At 42.5% G+C, this 12,715-nt stretch overlaps 1 protein-coding gene across 6 annotated transcripts in view; it reads left to right on the top strand.

Moving 5' to 3' along the window:
• Window positions 1-12,715, top strand: part of LOC140209923 (neuron navigator 1-like) — a 672,220-nt gene that overhangs the window by 100,821 nt on the left and 558,684 nt on the right. For 4 of the 6 annotated variants that reach the window (XM_072278590.1, XM_072278591.1, XM_072278587.1 and 1 more), the window contains exon 3: window positions 8,649-8,873. The exons of 1 other annotated variant lie outside the window; for it this stretch is intronic. The gene's annotated coding sequence lies outside the window, so the exon portion shown is untranslated. Of the gene's footprint in view, window positions 1-8,648; window positions 8,903-12,715 lie in introns of all 6 variants that reach the window. One more of the 6 variants, XM_072278588.1, reaches the window with a different exon arrangement.

The following is a 12,715-nucleotide window of genomic DNA, read 5'->3' as shown; positions in this document are numbered from 1 at the left end:
CAACTGGCTCATGGACGTCTGGTTTCCTCTTCCTGAAGTCAATGATCAGCTGCTTGGTCTTGCTGACATTGTGTGAATAGTCGTTGTTGTTGTGGCACCATTCAGCCAGATTTTTCAATCTCCCTCCTATATGCTAATTCGTCACCACCTTTGATTTGGCCAACAACAATGGTGCAATCTGCAAACTTAGATATGGCAATGGAGCTATGCTTAGCCTCACATAAGTATAAATAAGTGTAAAGTGAGTAAAGCAGGGGGCTAAGCACACACTCTTATGCTGCCCCTGGTCTGATGGAGATTGTGGAGGAGATGTTGTTGTCAATCCAAACTGACTGGGGTCTGCAAGTGGGAAAATCGAAGATCCAATTGCACAAGGAGGTACTGAGGCCAAGGTCTTGAAGCTTATTGATTAGTTTTGAGGAGATGAGTGCTGAGTGGTAGTTGAAGAAGAGCATCCTGATGTATGGATCTTCACTGTCTAGAGTTCCAGAGTTGAGTGAACAGCCAACGAAATGGCATTTGCCGTGGACCTTTTGTGATAGTAAGCAAATTGGAGTGGATCCAAGTCATTTCTCAGGCAAGAGTTGATATGTTTCATCACCATCCTCTCAAAGCACTTCATCACAGTGAACGTAAGTGCTACTGGATGATCTCCCCCTCCCCCTCCCACTTTCAAATCTCTTACTAGCTCTTCTTTCAGTTAGTCCTGACCAAAGGTCTCAGCCGGAAACATCGACTGTACCTCTTCCTAGAGATGCTGCCTGGTCTGCTGCGTTCACCAGCAACTTTTATGTGTGTTGCTTGAAATTCCAGCATCTGCAGATTTTCTCGTGATAGTTATTGAGGCAGGTGACCACGTTTTTCTCAGGCACCGGTAGAATAGAAACCTGCTTAAATAAAGTGGATATTCAAGACTGCCGAAGCTGGAGGTTGAAGCTATCGGTGAACACTCCAGCCAGTTGATCAGCACAAGTCTTTAGTACTCAGGTACCCCTTCTGGGTCGGATGCTTTCCTTGGGTTCACCCCCTGAAGGATGCTCTCATGTTGGCCTCAGAAACTGAAATCACAGAGTCATCGGAGACCATGGGAGTTTATGAAGGTTCGCCTATGCTTTGATGGTCAAAACAAGCATAGGAGCCATTTACCTCATTTGGGAGTGAAGCCTTGTTGTCATCTAGATTAGATTAGATTCGATTCAACTTTATTGTTATTGTGCCGAGCAGAGATACAAAGCTAATGAAATGCATTTAGCATCTGACCAGAAATGCAAAGAATAGTGTTATTTATAAAATAACTGCAAATAAAAAGGTGCTACAGCACACAAATATAAAAGTACTGAGACAGTACAATATGGATGCAATACTGCTTAGCACTGTGATGTGAGGTTCAGCAGGGTCACAGCCTCAGGGAAGAAGCTCTTCCTGTGCCTGCTGGTGCAGGAGCGGAGGCTCCTGTAGCGCAAACCTATGTCATTTGGTTTCATTTTGTAGGGGGTGTAAGCCCTGCCACAGCTGTCGAGCATCCTTCAGTGATTCAAGTTTGATCCAGAATTGCTACTTCGCAGATGAGATTGCTTTCCTGATGTCATAACTGGACCTCTTGTATCGTACTTGGTCTTCTAAGTAACTCTTCTACGTATTTGCCCTGTTGCAAACAAAAACCATTCTCTTTACCAGGAGCTGCCTAGTTGGAGACTTTTCATGTCCATTAGTAATTCTTATTCTGGTTAGTTGAAGTACTAGGGCATTTTGATTGGGTGCTCTCATATTTATCAAAATACTTTCCACGTGGTGCTTTATCTTTTGGGGGTACGTTTGCAGTTTGATTTGTGATTCCATTCAAATTATCTAATGGCAGAAAGACATTTCTGAAGCCTCTTTAAATAATAGTGAATCAAATATAATAGGACGTGTATAGTTGGGAATTGTGAGAATTATTAGGTGTCCCTTTAATTATGTCCAGTTATTGTAGAGATTTGCTTGCGGCCTTTAGTTGTAAAAGTATGGTGTCTATTAAGCACACCAGATGTGAAGATGACTTGCCTGTTTGCATCGTGCTAGGTCTAGTTTTTACGCTCCTTGGAGGTTTAGTAAGCTCAATTTATAAGGCTTGCTCTTGTGGTGTGCAAAATTTCCTGGAATCTGCTTTCATTTAATATGGTTACAGTTATTTAAATCTCTGTATCTCATTTAGGTCTCTGCATACAGTTCAGGAAATGTGTTGATTGTCCATCGTTTCCGATGATTATGTTTGTCTGTGCAGCTGATCAATTGTGCGCTCTGAGGTGGCTCTGCAGTCCGATTCTAGAAAGGTGTGCGCGTTGATAGTGAGGACAGGTAACCCGTCCAGCTGCTGTTGGAGCAACTGATGTGGCAAGTTTTCTTCTCTCGATCAGCAGCCAGATCTGTACGGTGACGATTCTTGAAGTTGTTGGAGGCGCGCCTTACCAGGGTACACCATCCTGTCTGGTGCTGAACCCTCCATTCAAGCTGCTCAGGTGCAAAGTCAGCGTGTGCAAGGTTGGCTTTCGCACAGTCCTTGAAACTCTTACAAGGTCGCCACCTGTCTCTTCTTCCTTGAGACAGCTTTCCATATAGCAATTGTCTGGGTACCCTGGAATCATCCATGCATATAACTTGCCCTGTCCAGCGAAGCGGGGCTTGCAGGATCATCGCTTCTATACTTGCGCTCTCTGCTCTTTCAAGGACTTCCAGGTCGGTGACACGGTCTTGCCAAGGGATGCATACAGTTTGGAAAATGTACCTAATGAGAAAAGGTCAGAGAAGATTCACCAGAGCAATGAATCAAAATGGTTGAATTGATGAGTTTCCTCACCTAATCCTGTAGATGATTAAGGAAATATGTGAATTAGATAGTCAGGATGATAGTAGCTTTCAATTGTATCTTCTGGTGATTTAATGCTACATTTTGTGTCAGATTATAAGGCTAATTGGAACATGCTACTCTCCCCACAAAAGCTGTTGATGCAAAGTCAATTAAACATAGTAAACTGCATGATAGATTTCTGATGGCAACAGAATCAGAATCAGGTCTAATATCACTGGCATATGCCATGAAATTTGTTGATTTTCCAGTAGCAGTACAATGCAGTACATAATAGAGGGAAAAAATTGTGAATTACAGTAAATTCATAATAGTTAAATAAGTAATGCAATAGTAGAAATAAAAGAAGTAGTGAGAAAATGTTCAAGGGTTCAATGTCTATTCAGAAATTGGATGGCAAAGGAGAAGAGCTGTTCCTGAATTGCTGAGTGTGTGCCTTCAGGCTTCTATACCTCCTTCCTGATGGTAACAATAAGAACAAGGCATGACCTGGGTGATGGGGTCCTTAATGATGGATGCCACCTTTTTGAGGCACCGCTCCTTGAAGAGGTCCTGGATTCCATGGAGGCTAGTGCTCATGATGGTGCTAACTAAGTTTACAACTCTCTGCAGCTGACTTCGATCCTCTGCAGTAGACACCCCACCCCCCCACCCGCCATATCAGACAGTGATGCAGCCAGTTAGAATGCTCTCCATAGTACATCTGTAGACATTTTCAAGTGTTTTTGGTGACATACCAAATCTTCTTAAACTCCTGATAAAATACAGCCACTGTCATGTCTTCTTTGTAGCTGCATTGGTATGTTGTCCTGGTTGGGTCCTCTGAGATATTGACACCCAGAAACTTGAAATTGCTCACTCTTCCCACTTCTGATTCCCCTGAGGACTGGTGTGTGTTCCCTTATCTTATTCTTTCTGAAGTCCACAATCAGTTCTTTTGTCTTACTGACTTTGAGTGTACGGTTATTGCTGTGACACCAGTCAATTAGCTGATATACCTTACTCCTGTATGCCCTCTTGTTACCAAATTCTGCCAGCAAATTTATGGATGACGTTTGAGCCACACAGTCATGGGTATAGAGAGAGTAGAGCAGTAGGCTAAGCACCAGTGTTTATTGTCAGCGAGGTGGAGATGTTGTTTTTGATCTGCACAGATTGTGGTCTACTGCTTAGGAAATTGAGGATCCAGTTGTGGAGGGAGGTACAGAGGCCCAGGTTCTGGAGCTTTTTGATCAGAACTGTAGGAATGATTGTGTTGAATGCTGAGCTGTAGTCAATAAACACCATCCTGACATAGGTATTTGTATTGTCCAGATGATCCAAGGCCACTTGAAGAGCCAATAAGTTCATGTCCACTGTAAACCTGTTGTGCGATAGGCAAATTGCAGTGGGTCCAGGTCTTTGGTGAGACAGGAGTTAATGGTAGCCGAACCATGAGTGGAAATAGAATTAGAATTGTAGTTGTTGTTTTATTTAATTGGAAGGAAGGATGAGCTTGAGTAGATGAAGGGGTAATTTCTTCTTGTATGTACTTTTAGTGGTGATAAGCTTTCCTGGAAGAACATTAACTACAGTAATTATAATTCTCTGATTTTGCAGCTTATTATACAAACATACATTGCACTAAAGTAAAAGAATGCCATCTTGCAATTTATAAGGCCTTCCGTTTGACAGAGTCGACCATGGATATTGCATCCTAACTGTTTACATGATATGCAAGTCAGGGCAGTGCGATTTGGAGAGCGAGCTGTTGCCCATGCAGCACTCTCCCCTCTCCACACAGCTGATATATCCAAAGGAATGGCAGAAACTGATACAGTTTGGCTCCAGTGGTGTCACAGGAGTTGCCAGTCAGTGTTGAATTCAATATAGGATTGCCTTAGGGGTTCCAGCTCTGGATTTTCCCTTGCAGGTTTATTCCCAAAGCCTCCCCTTTGAGTGGGTATAGCTGCAAGCCAGCAGAGGTTTAAGATCAAAGTTTTCCTTCTCCTAAATGAGCTGGCAACCATGGTTGATGCGTCCCATCTGTCAGAAGCAACTGGCTTTAAGGCACCGGTAACCCGCCTTTGCCCTTTCTCCAGTCAGTAAAAAACGGTTCTGTCGGGCTTAGTAGCTAAGCCACACGTGACAGCCAGGAACTGGAGCAGGCTGTCAGAGGCTAGTTGACATGCACGCCATTGGGAGCATTTTAATAGGTAGTGGGAGCTTGTCCCCAACCTCCCCAGCTATGACAACCTTAAGGAGCCACCTTGCAATTATATAAAAAAATATTAGACCAGGACCAGCAGATAAAATACCAGCAATATATTATCCAGAATTAATAATGTAGATGGAATTTATTGGTGCAATTATTTTCTTAAAAGCAATAAGCATTGGAGATTTTCCAACAGCATGTTTTGTTTAACATTGTGAAGTGAACTGCACAGGCTATACTTATGTTCAGCACATTTTGTCTCGCAAATGAAAATGCTGTTCTTGTTCAGAATAGAAATTATTCTCAGCGGTTATGTCACGTGAAGAATTTGATAACAGATGTTTTATAGTTATTTGATTTCACTGCGCATTTTGCTGTCATTCTTTTTCTTTATTTGAATTTGTGTATTTTCTTGCTCAGCTTTTCTCAGCATCTTTTGTCAAACTCCTTCCAGATTCTTTTTGTTCAGAAGCTGTAATTCTTTCTCGGCATTCTTTCTACCAAGTTGCTTGTAGCAAATCGTACTTGCAGTTCCTAGGGCTTTCAGATCTGTCGTCATCACTACTCTCCCTAGGAACCTCACACCTGACCCATCTGTTTTTGGGTCTGCTCCAAAATTGAAGCTCACCACTGTGACAACGAGTATGTCAGTTCTTATTTCTACATTCATTAATTTTCTACTCCTCCACTGTGTTTAGTTAGTCCTCATATATACTAGAAATTAGCACAATTGTTGGAAATCATTATCCTTGTTCTTCTCTAGATGATTTCAGTCATCACACCATTGATTTTACCACCCTCTTCCAGCACCTCTCCTTGGTTATCTAGCTCAGAACCTTTCCTTGTTCCATTCTTTTATATCACATATTTGCCACAGAATAATCATGGCTTACATTCTCACTCTTACTCCATTTGCTCCTGGGATAACCATGTATTAGGCATGCTGACTCATAGACATATAAGGTGACATTCAGCACAAAGCTGGACACCACTTCGGTGATTTTAATTAATGGTACCCAGTTTCTGTCTTTGGCACCTTCCTGTTTATCATTGGCATGCTGCCCTAGACATCTGGATGCAGTGTGTTGGGGACCACATTTGGCAAATGACACGCAGATCTAACTCCCCATCAATTTCACTTGACATCTCCACTGTCTCCAATATTTTTTCACGTGGGCGTCAAACATCTGACAAGGATTCATCAGGGCATTCCCTCTCCAAAATAGTGCTGAGGTTGACGTGATTGTATTTATTCCCAGAGACGGTCTCTGATACCCAGTCATCCATTCCATCCTCTTCCAGCAGTTTTCTGAGACTGAATTGGGTTCTTCTCATCTTTGACTCACATTTGGCCCTGACATGAGCTTTTCCTCAATTACCATGACTACAACGCCCATCCCATAATTCTATGTAGCTCACGCGATGCTTCAGTTCATCCAGCATTGTTGAAATGGATTTTATAGTCTCTAGATTTGATGTTTTACTGGACAGCCGCTAATCATCCACACCCCTTCTGTGTGAATGCAATCAAAATGTTGCTGCTCTTATTCCTATTGGTGGGCAGGGTCTGATTTCATATACATGTTGATGCCATCTTAAAGGCCATGAGCTAATTTTAGTGCTTGTACATTAAGCTTTTGTATTTGATCTTCAAACACAGACTTGCGTATCCGAACCATAAGTTCCATTCCCCACTCCAGCTATTTCCTCAGGCTGAGTTAGAATATTCGAGAATTGGTATTCTCTTTGAGCCTGAGAGCACACAGACTCACACGAGTTTTCAATTTAGTCCAATTTTTTTGACCAATTTCTCCTACCAGCTCCTAAAGGATACCGTGTCAGCCCGTGTTTCTTGTCACTCCTGTGAAATGCCTGAAGCTGTTACAAAATTGCAGGTTGTTGTTGTTTCCAAGTAGCAATGTGCCCCAGGACAATGTTTTAATATGTCCATGCATTGAAAAATGAAAGATTTTGTTGAATACATAGACTTTGCTGAAGAATTGTCAGTAGTATATCAGGATTTAAACTCTTGATATATCAAAATTATGTTCATAAACATGAAGCTTGTGTATTTAATATTTCAGTAATATTTGAGTAATATGGTAAGTATATTGTTTGATTAAACATTCTTTGTTGTTTAAATGGTTCATTATGGGTTATATGTAAAAGTAAATGCATAGCATACCTTATCATGCCACCGTGTCTTGCTAAAGTAAAAACAAACATACACAAGTTATCTCCCGGCTCCCTTGTTTTACGTTTTGGAGTTACAGAACATAACACTTGTCTTTAATGTTACACACTGAGCGAAGTGGTGCTCTGCAAAAGGGAAGAGGCTGTAGTAAATGGAGTGGCCTTGAAATTATATTGTGCAGCACAGTGTTTGAACTTCCAAGAAAAAAATCCCATTCACTGAAGTTGGGAATTACATGGATTGCGAAGCTAGTGGCTTTGCTTCGGGGTCCTCGATGCACTAGGTATGCCAACTCATAGACATGCAAAGTGGCACATAATACACGTCTGGGCATTGCTTCTGTGATCTTTGTTCATGTGCTTGTTTGCCATGCAGGTGGTGAGGAACACAGCACAATAACTGCCCATCGGGTTAGGTCTTCATTATTGTACTTACGGGGCACCTGTCTGAGCCGCTCTCAATCTATGGTATCAGTTGGAGCAAGTTTAACTTGAAAATGTGCCCCTCATGGTCCATGTGGTGTGTCTTGTTTTGATTTCCCAATTCACCTTCCCCCTCCTCCTCCTGGTTGACCTACAGATTCAAACCTGGACCCTGTTTTCATCCAGTAAATCCAATAGGACTGAACACAATTACCCGATCCTGTAATTCCCAGTTGTTTTTGTGCACGTCTTCTAAGTCTAAACCAATCTTATTCATAAAACAATACTATTAAAATCATATTCTGTTTCATTCCAAATGTATTCTCAACCGTTCATCTCTGTGCCACAGGAGAATACACATCATTATTATTGCACATTGGTAAATTATTGTGTATATTATTATTCTGTACTTTATTAGTTAAGTGTGTCCACTGCAAAGTGTGTTTTTAAACGTTGCTGCTGTAACAAAAGAATTTCCCGCTCAGCATCAATGAAGAATTTTATTATTATTATTATCACTACTCTATAACTCCTATGGATGTACAGTGGAGAGCATTCTGAGAGGCTGCATCACTGTCTGGTATGGGGGTGGCTACTGCACAGGACTGATAGAAGCTGCAAAGGGATTGTAAATTTCGTCGGCTCCATCTTGGGTACGAGCCTACAAAGTACCCAGGACATCTTCGGGGAGTAGTGTCTCAGAAAGGCAGCATCCGTTATTAAGGACCTCCAGCACCCAGGACATGCCCTTTTCTCACTGTTACCATCAGGTAGGAGATACAAAACCCTGAAGGCACACACACACTCAGCGATTCAGGAACAGCTTCTTTTCCTCTGCCTTTTGATTCCTAAATGGGCATTGAACCCTTGAACACTATCTCACTTTGTTAATATATATTATTTTTGATTTTTGCACAATTTTTAATCTATTCAATATACGTATACTGTAATTGATTGATTTATTTATTATTTTATTTTGTTTTTTCTCTCTAGATTATGTTTTGCATTGAACTGCTGCTACTAAGTTAACAAATTTCACGACGTATGCCGCTGACAATAAACTGATTCTGGATCTGAATATTATTATTATTACTACTACTATCGAATCAGAAGTTCAGCCTGGGCTCATACAGAACCCAGTGTGGGTTTGTGAGCTCCATGATTTGACAGAGTCCTGATTTTTGAACACTCTGGTATTGGCTGAAGAGGGAGGCAAAGGTACGGCAGTTTGTGCTTGAAGATAAAAGGTAACAAATTGACTTTTGGCCTTTGGTGTTATTGGGCAAGCATTAAAACTGGCACATTGTCAGGATAAAGATGGATGTTGTCAGCATGCGTGTGGAATCTGGTTCTGTCTCTTCTTAGGAAGAAGAGAATATATTTTAACATGGGTTCTCCAAGAGGTTGGTTCATTAAACAATATACAACCGAGTAACTGTTAAGAGTAGGCAGAATGTCCTCCATGAGTTAATGTGTCTAATGTATCTTCAAGTTGTTTTAGTTATGGTAGATATCAGATTTTTGTTCTGCAGATTTATAGAGAACATCTGGAATCTATATACCTTTATTTTAATGTAAATGTTTGTAGACTAGTGAATCTTATTACAAATGTGGATTTATTCTTTGTTTATTCAGTGATGACAGTGAAGTATCACTGATGAACACTAAGATATTCATGTACTCCTGTTTTATTTTGTTACCTTGCAGGACTGTCATTAATATTATATGCTGATCTATGTTATTGATGCATCGTCACATTTTAATGACATTGAAACTAATTGTTCAGTGCCAATTTCTGTAGTTAATTCAAACTACTGTTTGTTTATTGTTTAAAAAAGGAGTGCTACAAAATAATCCTTTATTAATATTCATTGTTGAGTCCAATCAATGCATTTCACATGACGTATTTAGTTTTCTGGTCAATGATTGAATAAAAGCTGTAGAACAATAATGCATTATATGGATGATTCCATTTAAATCATTTTCTCTTCCATTGACTTCTTAGTTTCTTTCCATAATATTTCATGTTGTATTCTAATCTTATATTTGAGATGATGGCAAAGAACTGACAAACCTGTGTGATTAAGGTGCATTCCTTGTTTTCTGAAGTTAATTCTTAACCATTTTCAAAGTTTCGAGAATCAAAGTGCATTTATTACCAAAGAATGTATAAATTATATACATTGAGATTTGTCTGCTTACAGGCAGCCACAAAGCAAGAAGCCCAAATAACCCAGTTTAAAGAAAAGCAAGACCACTGCACAGAGAAAGAGGGAAAAAAAAAACACAAATCTAGCAAACAACAGGAATTCTGCAGATGCTGGAAATTCAAGCAACACACATCAAAGTTGCTGGTGAACGCAGCAGGCCAGGCGGCATCTCTAGGAAGAGTTACAGTCGACGTTTCAGGCCGAGACCCTTTGTCAGGACTAACTGAAGGAAGAGTTAATAAGCGATTTGAAAGTTGGAGGGGGAGGGGGAGACCCAAAATGATAGGAGGAGACAGGAGGGGGAGGGATGGAGCCAAGAGCTGGACAGGTGATTGGCAAAAGGGATACGAGAGGATCATGGGACAGGAGGTCCGGGAAGAAAGACAAGGAAGGGGGGAACCCAGAGGATGGGCAAGGGGTATATTCAGAGGGACAGAGGGAGAAAAAGGAGAGTGAGAGAAAGAATGTGTGTATAAAAATAAATAACAGATGGGGTACAAGGGGGAGGTGGGGCATTAGCAGAAGTTAGAGAAGTCGATGTTCATGCCATCGGGTTGGAGGCTACCCAGACGGAATATAAGGTGTTTTTCCTCCAACCTGAGTGTGTCTTCATCTTTACAGTAGAGGAGGCCGTGGATAGACATGTCAGAATGGGAATGGGATGTGGAATTAAAATGTGTGGCCACTGGGAGATCCTGCTTTCTCTGGCAGACAGAGCGTAGGTGTTCAGCAAAGCGGTCTCCCAGTCTGCGTCGGGTCCCGCCAATATATAGAAGGCCACATCGGGAGCACCGGACCCAGTATATCACCCCAGCCAACTCACAGGTGAAGTGTCGCCTCACCTGGAAGGACTGTTTGGGGCCCTGAACGGTGGTAAGGGAGGAAGTGTAAGGGCATGTGTAGCACTTGTTCCACTTACAAGGATAAGTGCCAGGAGGGAGATCAGTGGGGAGGGATGGGGGTGACGAATGGACAAGGGAGTTGCGTAGGGAGCGATCCCTGCGGAAAGCAGAGAGAGGTGGGGAGGGAAAGATGTTTTTAGTGGTGGGATCCCGTTGGAGGTGGTGAAGGTTACGGAGAATAATATGTTGGACCCGGAGGCTGGTGGGGTGGTAGGTGAGGACCAGGGGAACACTATTCCTAGTGGGGTGGCGGGAGGATGGAGTGAGAGCAGATGTACGTGAAATGGGGGAGATGCATTTAAGAGCAGAGTTGATAGTGGAGGAAGGGAAGCCTCTTTCTTTACAAAAGGAGGACATCTCCCTTGTCCTAGAATGAAAAGCCTCATCCTGAGAGCAGATGCGGCAGAGACGGAGGAATTGCGAGAAGGAGATGGTGTTTTTGCAAGAGACAGGGTGAGAAGAGGAATAGTCCAGATAGCTGTGAGAGTCATTAGGCTTATAGTAGACAGCAATGGATAAGCTGTCTCCAGAGGCAGAGACAGAAAGATCTGGAAAGGGGAGGGAGGTGTTGGAAATGGACCAGATAAACTTGAGGGCAGGGTGAAAGTTGGAGGCAAAGTTAATGAAGTCAACGAGCTGTGCATGCGTGCAGGAAGCAGCGCCAATGCAGTCGTTGATGTTGCGAAGGAAAAGTGGGGGACAGATACCAGAATAGGCACGGAACATAGATTGTTCCACAAACCCAACAAAAAGGCAGGCATAGCTAGGACCCATACGGTAAGGATCAGTTCCCCTCTACCACCACTCTGCTCTGTCTAGCGGAATTAGTCCTTACTCTTAATAATTTCTCCTTTGGCTCCTCCCACTTCCTCCAAACTAAAGGTGTAGCTATAGGCACCCGTATTTCCCCCCTTGTCCTCTTGTCTTTCTCCCCGGACCTCCTGTCCCATGATCCTCTCGTATTCCTTCTGCCAATCACCTGTCCAGCTCTTGGCTCCATCCCTCCCCCTCCTGTCTTCTCCTATCATTTTGGATCTCCCCCTCCCCCTCTCACTTTCAAATCTCTTACTAACTCTTCCTTCAGTTAGTCCTGACGAAGGGTCTCAGCCTGAACCGTCGACTGTACCTCTTCCTATAGATGCTGCCTGGCCTGCTGCGTTCACCAGCAACTTTGACAAATCTAGCAAACAATGGAAGCTAGTCAACAGCATTCTGAACCAGACATGGTCCCAGATCGCTCCTGGAGTAGCTCGAGTAGGTCCAACCCTCTGTCCCCAGTTCACCAGAGCAGCAGGCAAAACACACACAGCAGCTGGATCGGTTCACAGCCTTGGCACTGTGGAGAAAGGAATGGACATTTGTGGGAGAGTGATTGAAATCAGCCCAACTCTTGCCTCTGTTCCCAATATTTCGGCTTCCAGTCTACGTGTACTGGCATTTAAATTGTCCAAGCACAGGGTGGTGCCTTGCGCTAGGACCTGGACACGGGTGCCATGATATGCTTGGGCTGCGCAGCCCGAAGCCATTCACAATCTCACCAAATCGGCTTGGAGCTTGGAGTGATCCAACCTCGCACCCGAGTTCATTGGACGGGCATCAAAACTTTTCCCCATCGACTCCTCTTCAAATCACTCACTCCATCTCTGGCAATGATACAAACTCCATCTGTACATGACCTTGGCTCATGTACTAGTAAAACAGCTGTGGCTCATGGAAGAATGGCAGATGAATCACCCATACAGTCCTTTATTCCATTATTGCTACATTACTGTAAGATGCTGTTCACAAATACAGTATCAAAGCCCAAATTTTGGTTAGTATACCAGTTACTGGCAGCGTTGTTCAAAGTAATGTTGTTCAAAGTAGTGTTGGACTCATCAAATAGGTATATTTTTTAGTATTTGGATTGATTGGGTAATTAGAAGCATAATCATTGAAGGATCAATGG

This window comes from Mobula birostris, chromosome 14 (assembly GCF_030028105.1).
Source record: "Mobula birostris isolate sMobBir1 chromosome 14, sMobBir1.hap1, whole genome shotgun sequence".
Taxonomy (NCBI): domain Eukaryota; kingdom Metazoa; phylum Chordata; class Chondrichthyes; order Myliobatiformes; family Myliobatidae; genus Mobula; species Mobula birostris.
Note: the sequence above shows the minus strand (reverse complement) of the source record. Positions and strands in the feature narration are given on the sequence as shown.